Source organism: Crocodylus porosus, unplaced genomic scaffold (assembly GCF_001723895.1).
Source record: "Crocodylus porosus isolate Cpor-Errol unplaced genomic scaffold, CroPor_comp1, whole genome shotgun sequence".
Lineage (NCBI taxonomy): Eukaryota > Metazoa > Chordata > Crocodylia > Crocodylidae > Crocodylus > Crocodylus porosus.
Window position 1 is genome coordinate 64,652,997 of NW_017728886.1, and position 19,399 is coordinate 64,672,395.

Here is a 19,399-nt window from a genome sequence, read left to right on the forward strand (position 1 = left end):
CTGTATTTTTGCAATAATAGGAAAAATGCCAATTCTCCCAAAACTATGTAAAATAGTGTCACTTTTGATCATTGTTTCTGAGCCAAATATCTGTTGGTGAAGAAATGTGATGGTTGAACTGTCCTATTATGTCATCTTTAAAATTGAAATGGAGGGAATTTTGAGTCAAAGTGACTTTATGTTTTGAAATGTCAGTGAATTTAGGTGGGGAAAAAGGTACATAAAAAGAAAAAGGTAAAAATTTTGTTATCATTGCATCAAATTCTACTCAACCTGTCTCTGGGCCTTCACATCCAGGTGTTGTCTTGCACATTATTGTGATACACGTATCTGCCCATCTGTAAGAAACAACCTGGTAGTTATCTGCTTTAGTCTGAAGTCAGGCAGAAGGCAGGGTAGGATGCATTACTGTGTGTTTTTGAATGAGTTAGCCTACAGAGTGCCTCCCTGCCCTACTTTCAATCCATATATAGCCAAAACTGCCAGGCTCTTATTTCAGGTGCTGATTAATGCATCATCTTTTCTCTATCCCTCTCATTTCTGAATAGGTAACTTTCCTCACCCTTTACTCTGACCATATTAGGTCTCTCTGCCTGTCCCCCCACTAGCTTATCACATCAAACTAGTTACTTGCCTTCAGCATTAAGGATCTTCATAGTTTGTTTCTGTGCTTCCCATACCTATCACCTTTCATTTGGTCTTGAAAGGCTGATTTCTACCTTTGGCTAGTACTGACAGGGTCCTTGCTAGATCACTTGTTACATTTTTTAATTTATACATTTCCCATGTTTAAATTCCCACCTTTATACATTCTCCTGTGCTGCCCTCAGGATTGGAAGCAGCTCTCTGTGAATATCCGCAAGTTCCTTATTATCTTCCTTCAAATCTCTCCTTAAAAGTCCTTTTTACTGTGACACCTAAAGAAAAAACAATGATTAGGCAGCTGGTGCACTGATTCTTCTTCCTGTTGTGCTGATCAATATTTTCCTATTATGTACTTGTTTTCCTGCATCTGTCTGTATCCTTTTGTTGTCCCTTGTCATATCCTTAACTCTAGTGTAGGGGTGGGCAATTATTTTAGCTGAAGGGCCACTTAAGTTTTGGTGAGCTGTTGAGAGCTGCATACATCAAATTAATGGTAAGGATATCATTTTCACAAATTATAGATAAAAAATAAATCATGTGATGAAAACCAAACTTCTATTACAAAATATTTCAATCTTATTTAAAAAATAATTTTTGTCCTGATGTTTTTCTGAATAGTGCGTATTGAGATGATTGTATGACAGCTCACAATAAAGTCTTTCCTAAAGGAACGGTTGCAGGGCATGCTTCAATAAGAGTAGAAACTGCCTGGGGAGAGGGTCCTGAGAGCCAGGCAGGAGGTCACAGGTGCAGGTTACTGTGGCAATAAGCCAGTGAGTAAATTAGCCTGCACCTGCACCCAGTTAGCTGACCAGCAGAGGTAGGGCCCTGGGCAAATATAAACCCTAGGGCTGGGAGTAGGAAGAGAGTTCCCTTTCAGCAGCTGAGGGGGGAAGGAGCTCTCAGAGAAGAAGCTCACAAGAGAGGCTTGGCTGCTTGTTCTACCCCGGGTAGGATTAATGGGCTCCAGGAGCTCACCTGAGATTCTGGCTTACAAGGCACTTAGTGCTGGGAGAAGCCGGATGTTTTAAAGGGACAGAGCACACCCAGAACTGCTTATATTATGCTATAGCCGAGGGGCTCAGATTTTAGTTGCCATTTGACTGATGGAGTGGGTTGAGGCTGTTGAGAAAGGAAGAGGCCTCACTAGGGGCCCATGACAGTATGAGGACTCCAGTACCAGAGAAAGACACGGCGATCAGAGGGTGAGAAGACACTAGCGCCGGTGTGGGTGCAGAGACAGGGCTGCGAAGAACCCAGTGAGGACAAGGGGCCAAGTTATAGTAAGGCCCAGGAGAGACAACATCAATACCATCTGCGAGGCTTGGGATGTGGTAAAGGGGCAGTTTGGTGCCATGCAACTAGCCCATAAGGGTGTCCTGTGAATCATCCATTTTGAAGCTGGGCACCAAAGGGTCTAAGAACCCACAGTGTTCAGAGGAGTCCAGCAAGACTGTGTCCAGACGATAAGATCAAGGGCAGCCTCCCTACATTAAAAGTACCAACAAGATGTGGCAGGTGAGAAAGAGGGTGCCAGTTGGGCAAGATGGGCATGGTCAAGGAGCCCTAAGGGTATCACAGAGATTCTTGGGGACCCCATCCTATGACAGGAACCCAAACCAGCCAGCAGGACACTTGGCCAAAGGAGGATGCCCCACCCCCAGTAGAGTCTTACCATTGCCCAGCCACTTCCCCTGCTCCCCCCAAATCACAAGGGAGCTCCTGCCTTGGCCTGCACCCCTACGTGCCCAAGAGTTGTTTGCACCTGAAACTTGCCTACCCCTACCCTTCCTATCCATATCTGCCCCCACAAAATGTGTGGAAGCCCAGCAGCCTCCTTCAACCTGCCCCAGTTCCCCGCTCAAACCCTTGCAGCTTAGGCTGCACCCACCTGCAGCCCAGGGGCCCTCCTTCCCCCAGCAAATGCCCCTGCCCCTGGGCACTGGAGGCAGGTTCACCTAGGCATGTGGGATAGGAGCTGCTCTGGCTGCAGCCAGCAGATGGCAGGTGGCTGGGCTGGCTTATGATGCTGCATAGGGCAAGGTATGAAGCAGGGCCAGGACCAGAGCTTAACCTGCTCTGGATGCACAGTCGTTGCTCCTGCAGTGGCTCCTGCCAGCTCTAAGTCACAGGCAGGCAGGGCACTAGGGCCTTAACATAGCTTGCCCAGGATCTGCGGGAAAGAGGCAGGTGGGCAGGCAGGGCTGCTTCTGCCCAGCATCCCCTGTGGTGCCAGCAGAGGCTGTAACAGGAGCTGCTGGGGCCCAAGCACAGATCACCCAGGGTCTGCCACATGGCGCTAGGTGTGGCTGCTTCCAACCAGTGTCCCTTGCAGCAGCAGCTGGGGCCAGAGCTGCCACCCTTCTGTGGACTGGTAAAATCAATTGGTGGACTGGATACGGCATGCGGGTTGTATTTTGTCCACTCCTACTCTACTGCATAGGCACTGTAATAACACCTACTGTAGGTAGGTAAAATGATCGGCCTCCTCAAGACACCACTATAACTTTCATTCGTGTCCAAATCTGGTGTCAGTTTCATCTGTGTTAACATGTTGTAGCTGCACCCACTTTCAGAACAACATGTTTTAATTTACTTGAATGATATAAAGAACACTAAACCTAATGATCTTACATATACATTTCTGCTAGTGTGTAGGTGGGAGACCTCAAAGAACTTTAGGGTTCAACCAGACAGCAGGAAAAACAGTTTTCCCATTTGGTAGGTGAGTAACTGAGGTAGAGAGAGATGTAATGACTTAAGGTTACCTAAAAATTGGTGCTATAACCCAGATTTCCTGAGTCCCTAATCAAGGGTCTTACCTTGATTAAGGCATTCATACCTTATGTGATTTTTTGTCTAATCTATCATTCCAGGAAAAATGACCAAAAAATATTTGTAAGGAACCTCACCAGTGCAAAGACAACAAACCTACTCCATGATTTGGGGTCTCTATGCCAAGACTAACCAAATGGTGATTTCTAGAATACTACAGACATATAAATGTTATACTAGCTCAGTCACTGCAAAATTTAGGAAGTCTTAGGACAGGAAAATTTGCATACAAAACTCTAAAAAATCTCTCTCAGTTTTTAGCATGTTGCCCCTCTCCTCTCCCCTTCTTCCTGAGGCACTCCCTCCCTATGCCCTAGTTAGCTAGGCAGAGCTTGCAAAGTACAAGGATGTGGGAATAATGAATTATTCTATTCATTTATGGTTCTTGATGAATAGTAAATTATTTTAATAACATTTACTCTTCTATTCATTTATTACTTGAGAATAATTAGCAGGGAATGACTGTTAAGAAGTTTCTCCAAAATTAGACTTTAATGGTTTTATTGTCTTTATCTTCACCTGTATGAAAATACCTCTGTAGATCTTCCCATTGAGATATTTCAACCTCCTCCCTCACTCTACCCTCCTTCCCACAGTCTCTTTCTTGCATAGACATGCTTATCTCCTCCCCTTCCAAAGACCTGTTTCTTACACACTCATCAACTCAGAAGCATCTGTTTCCCAATTCAGATATACCGTACTTGGACTAATGAGTAGAGAGTGAGGGAAAGTGTGAATGTCCAGTTGAGAGGAAAGGAAGACCCAGGAGTGCATGTAGAGAGGAGAAGCCATATCATAGAATCATAGAGAAGTAGGGATGGAAGCTGGAAGGAACCTCCAGAGATCATCTAGTTCAACTCCCTGCCTGTGGCAGAATCATCATCCCTGTTCAAGCTAGAGGAGGTGAATATGGGAGAGATATATATTGGAGTAATGTTCAGTAAAGGCTGGGCAGGAGGGTATACCCACCCGAGACACTGAAATCAGCAGAGTTCCGTGAAGGCAAGTATTCTACCTACATGCAAATAAGCTCAGTGGAGCGGCACCCATTTATACCTACTTAATTGAAGAAAGAGATGTGCATGTGAAAACCTCTAGAGCATCCCTGCTTGTTATCAGGACAGCAAGAGTTGTCTTTTTGTATTTTTCTTTCGAGCTGTGGTTGTGACTGAGAGAGTTGCTTTTCTCTTTCCTGTTGCCCATCCAAACCAAATATGGTCAATGTCCTTGTCCTACGTGATTTTTCTTGTACTCTGCTTTGCAGTTTTGTATCATCTCAGAATCACTATTATCTTGCCTGTTTTCCAACCTATTTTATCTTGGTATCTGGAAAGAATGTAGTCTAAGCAAAATTTGCTTTCTGTAGAATAAAGTAAGGCTTCACTGAATAATCAGAAATATACTATGACAAATCATCCCAGATAATATGTTAATTCCATGACGGATTGCCTTGTCTATTCTCACCCAGACTTAAAAGTACAATTATTATTGATCCATCTTGCAAGGCCTAGCTAAGTCCCTCTAGTTGATGGATATTCATATGTTGAAATTGGACTTAATCTTTGGAATGCATTTCCTTCCAAGAACTTAGTCTGCAGCATTCAATCACTGTTTCTAGTTCTGTGTCTCAAGAATATTTCTGCATGCAGTTGTCCTACTTGTTGCTCTTTCTTTCCAGTTTTGATGGCTTAAGCCCTGAAACCAGTATGAAGACTATTAAGCCTTCCCCCATCACTATGCATGTTCTTTCTCAGTGGGCACTGAAATGTATATATTAATTCTTCAGGGACTATGTGGCAGGTAAAACAGGAAATATATGCCCAAGTCCTCAAAGTATTTAAACACTTATCTTCAAACTAGGTCTTTGTCTCTTATTGATTACATGCATTAATTAGATATCTAAATAGTTTTCAGGCTTTTCTCAGCAGTTTCTAAAGCCACCATACCTGTCTTTGTCAAAGAATAGGTCAATTAACTAATTTTGAGGAGGGGGGAGATAATTTGTATGAGATCCTTCCTAAGTTCATGATAAATCCTGCTTGTTCATTTTTAGATTCAGCAAGTTTATCAGTTGGGTAGATATCTCTGGTTCCTTCAATCCTTCTGATATCAGGTAGTGGTCAGACATTGAAATCCATGGGAGTTAGGCACCTACCTTGTGTAGCTGCCTTTGAAAATCTAACTGCATTTTTTACTTTTTTAGGCACCTATGTACCTTTGAAAATTTGGATCCAGGTCCTTCCCTGAAAGCAGCCTGAGGGGGAGAGGGAGAGCTTAACTCCCATTGATTTTTTTTGTTCATCAACTCTCAGATTTAGGCCTACCAGACTTTGAGCAAATTGTTCCTGATTCAACCTAGCCAAAATGTTGAATAACATGTAGAATCTTGCCAACTGGAAACCAAACATTGAAGCTAAAAAACCAGGAACAATTAGTTCTTTTTATCCTAAACAGTGCATGGAATTTTTGAGATGGTCATATAATGTTAGACTCTAGTCCCCATTATGACCTCTTTTCACTGCTTCAGTAGCATAGAAGAGCCCCAAAATTGCCTTGATTGAGGGGCCAAGGTTTGTTGTCATATAGGCTAGGGACAGAAATGATACATAAACTGGTATCAGTGCTTGGAAACCAGTTTAAATCCGTAACACAACTGAAGTTCAATGCACATACACATACTTTCAAAATGGCCAAAACTGGTTTAAGATAAACCTGTAGTATCAGACTTAACTGATTTAAGTTAAATCAATTTATTGAACTTCTGTCCCAGATCCCCTCCAGATTCAAATTAACTCATAGGCCGCAGCACCTCAGGGTGGTTTTTTACCTCACATGAAACTGCCCCTCCCCCCCCATCCTTACAGGGTGGGAGGGCAAGCTTGGCTCAAGCCGTCTGCTCCAGATGAGCAAGGAGATGTGCTCTAGTACTCTCCGGCTTTTGGCCTGGGCCACTGCAGGCATGTGGTTGAATTTCTGGAATAAAAAATGAATGTCTGTTCACTTGCTTATCTGTTCAATCTATGCAGTTTAGACTAATCTGTAAAGATTGAGTCGATTCAGCATTGGGCTTTTTGACTGTCTGTACTTAACCATGGTGAAATCCACAGCTGGTAGAATGATGCTGCCAAAGTAGGTCCCCTGGTGTAGAGTAGATAGATGGAGCCTGTTAGTGGCCCTGGGGCTGCTCAAAATTATATAAGAGGCCAAGTCTCCTAGGGGTTGGAAAAGACAACGATGACATACCCTTTCACCCCTCAGACTTTATCCCTTACTCAGGAGTCCTGAAATGAATGCTGTTTGATTCGACCCATGGGGCATGGACTGAAGCTTTAAGCATATAAAGGGAAACCTGTTGTTTGCAGACAGAAAACAGACATAGGAAAATGCTTAAGAATGTTAGACTCTCAGCTTCTAAGACCTTTCTATAATTTAATTTAATAAATGGCATTTTATCTTCTGAAGAAAGTTTAAGGTTTTTTTTACCCCAGTGATTCTGAACATTCAAATTACATTACATGCCCAATTTGGTGTCTCCAAAGCTTTTATTTATTCTCTGGAACTGGGGAGAGTAACAAAACTAAACATAAAGAAAATAATAATACTGCCTATGGCACAAAACAACTTCATTTTTCTGCAGAGATCATTTTGGGTACAGATTTAGACAAGAATGGATTGTAAGAAATATGACAGGAGGATACTATCTCCATTGGCAAATCTCATCATTTGAAGCACTCCTCTGCTTCTGTACTCAGATTACAAAATGTACTTGTTTGCACATAAAGCTTTTTACATTTTAAGAATTGCTTTAGGCTGTACAGAAAGAAAAGTAAGTTGACAAGTCAAAGGTTATAAAGGCTTCTTATCCTTTGTCTTGGCAGCATGAAAAAAGATAGTAAGAGAGGTATAGTTTTGATTTGTTTGGCATGTTAAATGTTCTTGGGATGATAAGAGAAAGGAATCCTTTATGCAATCCTACCACTGTCAGAGCCAGTTGAGACAGGGTGACTGTCTCCTTTGACATTGAAAAAAAAGATTGAAAATAGATTGCACTTATCTAATATCACTAATGAAACCACAGTGATGTCAGTTCTGATCAAGCTGTAATCGGAGTTGCTGATGGTGTGATAACAGGCTTCCTTTTTACGTGTTTTTTACATGTTTGCAGTGGAAAAGGCCATAAATGATTAAATGTGGGTGAGTGGAAATAGTCAAGAAAAAATATCTTTGCCACAACAACAACAAATGACAGAAGAAGAGCACTTCAGAGTTAATGCAGAAGGGAGGGGGATGAGGACAGAGAGTTCTGAGTATTATTAAACATGTGAAAGAAGAGTCATTTGTTTTATAAGAAGTAGATCACTCACACATACTCACAACTTTGTGGTCATTCAGATTTGCGTAAGTACTGTTTATCAGCACACCACAGATTATCCTCACTATTTCTTTGGAAATGTAACTTGAGTTTAAACCTAATGTTAAAAGGGAAAGCCATGAAAGATGAATCAATCAAACAATAAAAAACCCACAATCCCTGTATAATAAGTTGTTTAAATTCCTTAGGATCTGATTCTACCATCTGTACTCATATTGAATAATATCTTACTGAACAAAAATCCTACTGAAGTTAGTGGGTTTACAGAAAATGTAAGAGTTACTCAAAGATCTGTTTTGACCCTACTAGCTATTTGGGCTAGCATCAGTTTCTGTAGCCAATGGCATACAAAGGAGTGGCTAGCATCTTATCTGACATTTTCTGGTTCACTAAACCAAGTGAGTAGTAACTGGTTGGTTAAAGTGTGGTTGATTGGGGAAGGTTTTTGACATGTGTCTAGAGAAAAGCTTGAACTCACAACTCCTCAGCCATAGCAGAACTCTGCACCTGCACATCACCTCAATGGGAGCAAAAGCTCTTAAAAGTCCTATTAAGCAGATTCAGAGGACCAAATTCTTCACCAAGGTCTCTTTTGTCTTCTCAGGTGACATATAAGCACTTATACAAACGCATGGCTGATACCCTTTCACTGAATGCCTAAGTACAAATGCAGATACTTGCAAATAAATTGTGAGTAAGAATGTCAGAACCCATCTCGCACAAAATATTTGGCTTTAACTATCTTCTTCAAGTTGCCAGGATAGAAGGCAAGAAATTGTTGCAGACACTGGCTTTTTAACTTTTTTAACCCTTAAACTGTACAAGCTCCTTTTATCAAGTGTTTCAAAAGCAAGGAGGACCTGACTCATGTTATGCAGAGTATCTCCTTTTGTTCAGACTTTGGAAAGGTGGAGCCAGACTTGAAAGGTACAGAGGTGCCTAACATTGACTCATTTCAGTAGCAAATGTCTAGATACCTTTAAAAATCTGCCCCAGGCCTTCCTAAATGTTTTGGTGTGAACCTCCACAGATAGACACTTGGTCCCAACTGTTCTCCCAAGATTATTTGCTCCCTAGGTGATGCTTGTAGCTTTCAATACTCAGGAGGCATTTAGGAACCAGACTGATGAGGGTCATATAAATAGATGGCAAATGATATCCTGCCCCAAACTAAGGAGTCTGCAGCTGAAGGTCATCCAGGCTTAGAGTCTGTTGTGCCACTCAGGAAACTGCATATATGTGAGATTACAGGGTAACTCCCTTCTGCCACATAAAGAAGGTGATTTTAGTTCCTGCTGGAGCCAGTTGTCACAGTTGCACAGTTCTCACGCCTGTTCAAGAGAAAATTCATTGGAAAGTTTGGCTCTCTGCCCCCTGACGAAAGCAGTCAATGAAGACTGCTGCAGGATGCCAGCAGGATGAAGCTCTTCCATTCATCTCAGCAGCCAGTTTTCAGGTGGGAAAAATGGAAGAACCAATACCATTTTCTTAAAAACAGAGGGAAATAGGCTGTCCTTTCCCTCCTCTTTTCTCCTTGTGATCTCATTCCTGTAGTACAAGTTTGGAGGGAGGGCAGGAGCAAAGAAACCCTGGAGCTGCAGGAGGAGCAGATGTGTACTGACAAGTAAGGACCAATAAATGGCCAAGGGGGCAAAAGTGAGCTGGGGTTGAATGGGTGTGTAATTATTTACTGGGCTGAGGGGTTGTTACCAGAGGATCTCAGGGATACAGAACTAATCAGAATTTGGGGGTCTGGGAAAGCTCTGCAAATCTTTTCAATTTGGTGTCAGTTGGAGCTATCAGGGAGAGCTTTTGCAGGAGAGGCCAAATCACTTTGGCACCTCTATGTCCAGGGAAACTGCAGCGGAGGTGGATATGCATACATGGTCACAAATACAGACACTGAGGTGGGATTCAAAACACCAAACAGCAATCCAAAATCATTCTTTTTAATCAAAATCCCAGGGGTTTTTTGGTCAGTCCCATGATTGTTTTTATTGTTGGCAATATCTAGACTGTGACAATCAAGAGCAGTTAGGCAGTGATGGCAAGAGGAATTAGATTTTGGGAAATTTTGCAGTGCCCCCAAATACTATGGGAATCAAAACGAGATGTAACTATTTCTTAAACATAGAAGAGGAGGCTTTGGTAAAAAAAAAAAAATTCAGATTTCTTACTACCATATCTTTACCTGTCATCATGGTTTGTGCAGTTAGCATCTTTAAATAGAATTAACCAGAAACTGTGACCTCTTTAGTTATATCATCACTAATGAATGCTTCACCTTCACTTATTTTTATAGGAATCTTTTCTAGGATATCATCTGGGTAACTGTCCCTTTAAATCTGGGAGAGGTGCTCAGCTGCAGATAATGAGCCTCCATTTTGCATCTATGGTTAGTTTTGTTCTGCTTTTAGACAGAGAGTAGTGCAGATTCCTGTTTTACTTCTGTTTGGCTTTTTGGTTCTCTCTTTCTTTTTCTTATGTCTAGGGAATTGGAAAATATTCACACAAATTATGATAGGGTTTTCCTTTTTTGTGCTAATATCCCACAGTCTGAATTAGTGTAGGATAAATAAAGGGGTTAGAGGGGATATGTGCCCAATTCATATGACAACATTTTCATGTAAATCGCAGGGTTTTTCAGAAGAATCAGTGTGTGTGTGTGTGTGTGGGAGGGGGGAGGTTGTTTGTTTGAGAGTGGTTCCTCCTGGGTCATTTATGGAACAAATTGGAAAAAAAAAAAAAAAGAAAACTGATATTTCTCTCTCATCTTTCAGGTGTTCTGTTCCATTCATAATGGAGATTTGTTCTCAGAGTATGTGCTTTATATTTTATTTATTGCAAGTCCTAATAACAGTAGAATGGTATCCCTAAGGAATCCCCCATTTCTACCATTGCAGTTGAGCCACTTATTCTATCTGTTGAGAATCAAATGATTTACCTGCCGAGATTTTCCCTGTACATGAGCTAGGTGAATGGCCCTATAAAGGTGTGTGTATGTGTGTGTGTGTATATGTGTATGCATGTATGTATATGTATATATATAAATAAAGCAGGTAGGGAAGTTTTTTGAAATACATATTGGGTTATGGTATGGAGTTAGCCTTGGTGATATAATCATCTAATGGGAAACCCCATTTTCTATCTCTTTCAGAAAGGCAAGGGGAAGATTCTCTGTTTATTCTTACATCCATTGTTACTAGATACATTTTTGCCCTGAGTTTCTGGAATGTGTCATGTGACCTGGTTTGCTACTAAGAGTTAAATGGGATAATCTAGTAGGCTCAAAACATGACCTACCCACCATACAGGGAATATAATTGCAAAATCCACATAGAGTGTGGAAATGTTCATTTATGAAATACTTTATGTATAAATATCCCATATCCATTATTATTGGCGGAATGAGAATACATGTTGAATTTCACGTAAGATAGAAATTCTGATATTTTTATCCTCAGCTCCAGGAAGTGGCGATGGAAGGATTAAGGCATCTTGCTGTGGCTCCAGAGTACAACCCTTGTCCTAAACTTATGCTAAGAGCCAACCCCAGCTATAAATGAATGCTTATTATTTCAGGCTAGGGAGTCAAAAGTAGCTAGATGTGATCCTAGCTGTGACACCCCCTTGTATGCCCGTGGTTTAAAGAAGCTAGTGTCCTTTAATGACACTGAACTGATGTGTCACTAGGCTTAGGTAGACCCTTGTAGTATGCGTTGTGATGAAGGCAAATACTGGTTCTGAATTAGTCAAATAGCAGTTAAGAAGTTTCACAGAGGTCACACAGGAAATTTGCATGGAGTTGGTCCCACTGAAGTCAAAAGCAAACATTAATTGATTACAATGCAGCCAGGGATTCAATCCATGTACCTGATTTTCAGTTCTACTTTTTAGCCAAAAACTATCCTTCATCTCAAAAGAAAAAGAATCTGGAATATAAAAGGTAGACATCATTTTTAAATTTCCAAAGCATATTATAGACAGTGAGTAAAAAAAATTATTGAATATGATAAAAATACTTTCACTGTCATTTTAAAACAATTCTGTTAAGAGGTTTTTTTATGTCTGCCAACTTTTGAGTATCCAAAGTTGTTTTTAGGTGATGATAAAAGGATTATTTAGCAGGATATATAGGGTAAGAAAGAAAAAGAGAAGGAATTGATTGTGATCTCCTACTAGGTTTTAAAGCGATGTTGACTCCATTGATATACGACAAGTTATGTCACATTTATAGTGATGCAAGTTAAATCAAAATCAAATCCAGGGATTTTGCAGAGTACAAATTGAAAAAATGATACAACAAACCCTTAAAATATATTTTTATTAAGATTTTTAAATGACCACAGAAAGAAGAAAAAATGGGTCCTAAAATAGGCTACGTTAATAATAATAATAATAATAATAATTTCTAAATTTACTAGTAACATTGTGCAAGCAATGTTTGAGTATAAGGACCCTTTTCCCCTGTTCCTAAATTTTGCAAACTGAAAAGTGCTTGTATTGATGCTACTCCTTTATTTTGAGTAGAACTGTCAGAAAGGCTATTTCTCATTTAAGTTTTATTTCAGCAGTATTTCTAGTAACTCAGTTTGAAGCAACCTCTAATTCTCCTACCATGCTTGCTATTAAAATCTCAGCATTTACCACCCCATGATCCTTCCTGTACTTAGGAGATGGTATATTTAGTGCAATCAATGCTGAATTTTAGATACCTACTGTAATCTCAATGGACAATACTGTGTCATGAATATTAAGGTCCACATAGGTAGTATAAATAAGGGGAGCTCCTCGACTTCAATAAAGCTATACTACTATGTCTATTTGTGGCCTCTCCTTTGATACTGACGCAAAGCATTTGAAGCAAAGTGTTACATTAAAAGTTATATAAGTCAAAACACAAGATTTCACCTCTGTTCTCTGTGACTCATAAATACCTTTATCTTCTGTCTCTTGCTCTCCATCTGCTATCTCAAATATCTCCTTTTTGGATGTTCTGCTATCTTCTCAGATTCCGTGTATTCAAAGCTCATTATCTTTTCTTCTAATCCAGCTTCACCCACACCTTTGCATTACTTCTGAAAACTCTGGTATCCTTCCTGTGTCCCAGGCTTGTAACATTGAATTTTTGATCCTTCTACTTACCTATATCCAGGTTTTAGCTAGAAGTTTACCTACCATTTTTATTTCTGCTGTATGTTTTCAATAACATTTTCAACATTTTCAGTGTAAAATGTCCAGCATATTTGTTTTGGGGAAAAAATATTTTTTGATAATAAACAACAAGAACAGAAAAACACCCACAAGCTAGTTGGTATCTTGGCTACCCAATCCGGAGGTCACTGTCCCACGTGGTAGTACCTGACAGCTTTTAGTCACAGGGGTCTCTGCCTGCTGGTACCTGAAGTTTTGGGAGTCCACCCTTGACTTACTGACTTAATGGCTGTATTGTCGTGCGTTACAGGAATAGTTCATAGTGAGTGCTCAGTTCCAGGAATCAGTTTTTTAGCTTGATTTGCTTAAAATGGAGTTCCTTTGGCTAGTCTATTGTCTACTGATGATCATCATTCTCTTGCATTCACTCAACAGATTTTATCACTTTACAATTACAATTTCAATGCAGTTTTAACAATGGTCCAGGGTGTAACTCCCTTCTATAGGGAGTACATTCCTTAAGAATTTAAAAGTATAAAATATTTTTCATAGATTTCATAGACACGAGGGCTGGAAGGGACCTTGGAAGATCATCGAGTCCAGCCCCCTGACCCAGGGGCAGGAAGTCAGCTGCGGTCAAAGGACCCCAGCAAGACAGATGTCCAAATGTTTCTTAAAAGAGTCCAGAGTAGGTACTTGCACCACCTCTGGAGGCAGTCTATTCCAGGCCTTGGGGGCTCGGACAGTAAGGAAGCTTTTCCTTATGTCCAGGCTGAAACAGTCTTGGAGGAGTTTGTGACCATCTGACCTTGTCATCCCTTGGGGCGCTCTGGTGAACAAGCATTCCCTAGACCCTTCTATAGGCAGCCACCAGGTCCCCCCTCAGCTTGCACTTTCCACGCTGAAGAGTCCCATGGCTCTCAGCCTCTCAGAAGGGCCCTCTGATCATACACATGGCTCTCCTCTGGACTCTCTCAAGCTTTATATAAAATACAAAAGGCCATGGTAAAGATGAGACAGATGAAATATGAAAATGCACTATAAGAAATATATAAAAATGCAATGTGAGGTAGTGAGGATTAAAGGCTACTGGGGACAGTAAGTGAGTTAGGTTAGCACAGGATAGATTTACAGTCTTTGGAGTGAATATTTTAGTTGTTTTTTTTTTTTTTAGTGGCACTGAGCTTAATTGATAAGTAGATGTAGTTTCTATGTTTCTTCTACAGAAAGCCACTTCAGCTTTCTGGTTTGCTCTGAGCCTTGCCATGCCCATGCAATGAGTGTGCTAGGTCTTTGCCAATACTTAGAAGGAAAAGAAAAGCACAACATGGGGATGGGAGGAGGGGGTGCAGGCAAGAAGGGGCTTCTGTTATATCAATGTCAAGAAGGGAAATGTACAAAGGGGGCTTTCTGCTACAGGACAACATATCAACAAATTTTGAGGACATTTTAAAAGGGAATTTTTAAAACATTTTTTTTAAAGTTCAGATGAAATAGCCATTAATAGATTTGGTCTGTTAGTGATCAGCATGTGGCCTAACTAATGGTACTTAGTATCTGCTATCTATATGGGAGTAATTTTTATTGTGGTTTTTCTGATATTTTATCATAGACTTATTTATACTTGCTGTCATTGTTTCTGTACCCTATAGGTCATTTGACCCTTGGTGACTCTTGCCAGCTAACTCAGGTTGCCAGTTTGGAAGGGAAAGTGCAGTGGCCTTTGCTGTTCATATGATCTACAGTCTGTTAACTCCAAGCATATGTGCTAAATGCACAAGAAGGTATGTAGATCTTGTTCCTACAGGGTTGTATGCTTCTGAATTGTGTTTATTAGCAGTTAATGCCCAAATCTTTGCATCTCATACTTTTCCTGGACTGCCATGGCTACAGCATCACTCTAGTACTATCCGTCTTTGAAATATTTGGGCAAAAGGTGTAATATACTATAGGTGCCATGTATTTAGTTTTTATTTAGTGTTTACGACTTACCTGTAGGTCTCAAAATATATGCTGTATTATCAAAATCTTCCTTTGTGAAACATTGCCTATGGAATCTCTCTTCATAGAACAATCTAAGCAGTGTGGCTTACTATTTCCATAACATCTGTCTTTTCTGCTATAGAACAGATTAACAATTATGGGTTTTTTTTAAAATGACAAGAAACAAAAATGTGCAGTGTAGTCTGCAATAGCTTGCTGTGCTACATGTATGTCAGAGTAAAAGGTCTCTCCCACAGTGCAGCTGGTAGGGTTCACACTTTTCCTTCTCATTGTACAAGAGAATACTATATTATTTCTATTACAAAATGATTATCTGGGGGAAAAAAGATACCCAATCACCCACCCCCTCCTTTCCATTCATGCAAAGTTTTTTTCAATTGTGTTAAGCAGTATAGCAGAAGGATTTTTTAAATTAGTGTTTTGTTTTGGCAATGGTTGCTGATGTGTACATGTAATACAGTTTTAATCAAATCCCAAATGCTGAAGACCTTTCAGCGGTATCTTAGGCAGCACTGTGCAATGCTTATTCCACTTGAAGTGGCCACTAGGGAGGTACAATTAGCTGTTCCCATGGAGAAGTTTGTTATAGCAATAAATAATAAGTAGTGTAGGTAGAGATGGAATCAATTAAAGATATTTTTGACCATCTAATGGTTTATGGGAATGCTAAATAATTGACAACAAGTTTTTGACTGTGTGTTCCATAAGCATGTTTTATTGTAAATAAAATACAACCATAGAACAAGAAAATCCTCCATGCTGACAGTCATAAAGGTCAACTTATACTGTTTTCTTAAAACATCACTGCTCATAATGTTACTACTAACAACATAGTGAAGACAACGACAGCTCTTCTCTTAGTCCATTTTAGGGTGTTAAAATCAGGCTGTAAATATAATTTTGCTTCAGGCTGAAATTGGTGTAGCAAAGCTCAGTTTTGTTATCCCTTGTAAACACAGTCTTTGCAATGTAAAGGGCAATAGAAGTTTTCTGGCCCTTACTTTTTTGAGTTCATATGTTTGCTTATGTAACTCAGAAACCATTTTTAATATTTATAAATAGATTTGCTAAATCAGCTTTAAGAATTATAATCACTATTGTTTTACTGCGGGAACATAGCTCAGAACCTCAGATCACAGCTGTCCTCTGGGAAAAACAGTTGATTCAGTGGCATTTGTTGAAGACAAAAATCAGCAAATTTAAAACCAGATTTACCAGCCTTTCACATCTGCTTTGTACCACTCTTGCAGCACAGTGCAGTATCAGAATTGTTAACCAGCTACCTGAGATTTCCATGGCAGAGGAGAACTTAAGGCTGCTAATGGCACCTACATCATTCTCCTCCTCTGTTCCAAAGGATGTGGATGATCAAAATCTCAATCCAATTCCAGCTTCAAATCTGAGTTTGCTCTTCAAATCTTAATGCTATAGTAGGCAGAACACCCTTGAGTTTGTAAAGATCAACAATCTAAATTCCTGTTTTGCATTTTGGGTCCATTTATGCTAGAATCAAATGATGAATAGGGACCTACTCAAACTGTGATTCAGCATTTTTGCAGAAACCACAATTTGAGGTGGTTTTCGTAAAAAGGGGCATTCCCTTCAATTTTTGCCAGAATCGCTGGGGGGAGGGGGGAGAGAAAGCTTTCTGAAAATAAAATGCTGACTCCCCAGTGGGATTGAGCACTTCTCAGGGATGCTGGCACACAGAAAGGGAGCAAAGATCATGCTGCCCTCTCCTCCCTCTGCCATGGATTGATTGGTCAAGAGGACTGCCCGTTGTGCAGCCCTGGCCCGCTCTGCCAGTCAGTGGTGAGAGGTAGGGTCACCTGAAAGGCTGCCCTCTTGGCTAATTAGTAGCATGGGAGGGGTCTTGCCATGTAAAACCATGAAAACGGGTGCCACAATCAGCCTGTGAAATCACCAACCTATCTCATCAATGTTGGTAGGCCCCTAATGATGAACGTCTGACAATGGTTTCCCATTTTTCTCCCCATTAAAATTTCAGAAGAAAAATCTCAGTACCTAAGGGCTTAATAATGTCTGTCAGGTCATGGTCAATAAGCTAAGAAGGATTTACATGCTATTAGATGAAAATATTTTCAATATTATTAGGCATGTTATATATCTGGTTACCTAATGAACTAATATATTCACTAGCCAAAGGTATTTGTATTTTTTATGTGCTTTATTAGAAATATTTTTTGAACAACACAATAGTAGCAACAAAGCTATTTCAGTGAAATGTCCTCCAAACTGACAAAAGAGAATTAAAAAAATAGACTTTACGTTATATCAGATATGAAATTTATACATCATTTGTGTGATATGCCTTTTGGAAAAGACACTTTTATAGAAATTTCCATCCCTTGTTGACATCATACAGTTCTATTTTAACCTGCTGATAATTTGCATATCCCTTTCTAAGAGAGGGATATGAATATTGGGGATAAAAAAATTAATGATTTCACATACTCTTATCCTCATATGTGCTTTAGTATTGCTTATACTTAAAGTGTTACAACTATTCTGTATTATTCTGTCAAATGTGTTTAATTGTGAAGACTTACTCAAAAAGCAATATACGTGTTCATCCTGCTAATAGCTTAGGCAATCAGTTTTGAAACTCTAGTCCTGAATATCAATATCTGATACTTAGTGAATAATCTATAAACTATTGTTTTTATTTGTGATATTTGTAATAATTTTGAACAGAACAGGTTGATTCTCAAAAGCTGATCTTTTTTTCCCACCTGAATCTTGTCTTTAGCAAATACCATTTTACTGACAGTACTTCTTAAATACCAGTAATTCCATGCCTTGTCATTACCATTTGTTTTCATTATTAAGAAGAAAATGCTGTAAGGATATGGGGGGAAAAAAGCCCAAGGACATGCACCTGTGGTAACTGTCTTTAGCTTGCCTGCATAGATTGGATGTCATCTAAATCATCTTTGGATATGGTCCATCACATTATTCAACTTCAGATGCAGTACCAAAGATTTTTCCTTTTTGATTACCCTGTCATGAGATATAAGGCACCAGAGGCTAGGATAGTTCTCATTCATGCTTCACTGTTGATAGTGTGGTACCTCAAAGAGACAGCTATCCAAGTAGGGTAGAAAGAAAGTGAATCTATCTTTCACTTCTTTATCAATGACACCAAAATTTTTTCAGAAATTCTGGTGAAGCTGCCTGGTCAGACAGTACGGTTCTGTTTAAAATAATGATAACATCAGAAATTTACATGCCTGAATCTCTGGTGCTTTGAGTGGATAGAATATAGTTGACTTCCAAAGCTAGGTCATAGCTATACTTTATTGATATGCAGAACTCTGTGCAACAGCTAAACCTGGATCCTTAAAACTTGGCATATAAACAGTTTTCATTAAGGAATCATTAGCATAACTAAATTTGAAACAAGTTAGCTGGATATTAATGAAGAAATAGATGCACAATTAGTTTTATGGATGTGGTACTTACGTAGTAGAAAATGTTACGTCTTTTCTCTGCACGTTACCTCCTGAAATGAAAGTAATATGGCTATCCCAATGCTATGCTGGTTGCATGCCAATAATTTCTCTTTCTCTCTCTCTGTGGCAACATTATTTCCATTTTGAGCAATAGGGTTGCTGGAATGGACGTGACATACTTCACTCTATTCAATTCTGATATGATACTGTGGTGGTACAGACATGTCTTAATTCATTGCTCATTTTTGAGTGTCCTATTTTAGAAAGAGGGGTCTGTCTGATTTTCAGAGAGCTTTCACAGTTGCGAATAAACTTATTGGGTTCTGTACTTTGAACACACAAAATACTTGGTCATGCTACCTATGCTGAAGTAAGGAACTTTTCAAATGAAACAATCAAAAATTAGGGGAAAAATGTGGAAGAAAGAAAACTCCTACAGACCTAGAAAATACCTCTGTTTTGGGTTTTGCCTGCCTGCTGAGTGAAATAAACTGGAAGGAGGGTTATGTTCAGTAATTAGTCATCAGTGACTTGGTATCTAGTTGGGAGGAGGTATTAAGTGAAGTTCCTCAGGACAAGGGCCAGTCCTAGGTCCAGCATTGTTCAATAATGTAATTTATGAGGAAGATGGAGTGTACACTTAGCATATGTTCAGATGACACCAAGTTGGGTGGAATTGCCAATACTCTGGAGGGTATATAGATAAATAGTAGGGGTGTGCAAAGTGGGCCCTATTCAATTCAGATTTGGATTTGGCCTGAATCAGGGATGGTGATTTAATTAGTTGATTTGGAACACTGTCCCTGATTTGATTCAGATGAATTTGAAGAATCATAGAATCATAGAAGTAGGGTTGGAAGGGACCTTATAGATCTTCAAGTCCGACCCCCTGCCAGGGCAGGAGAAAAAACTGGGC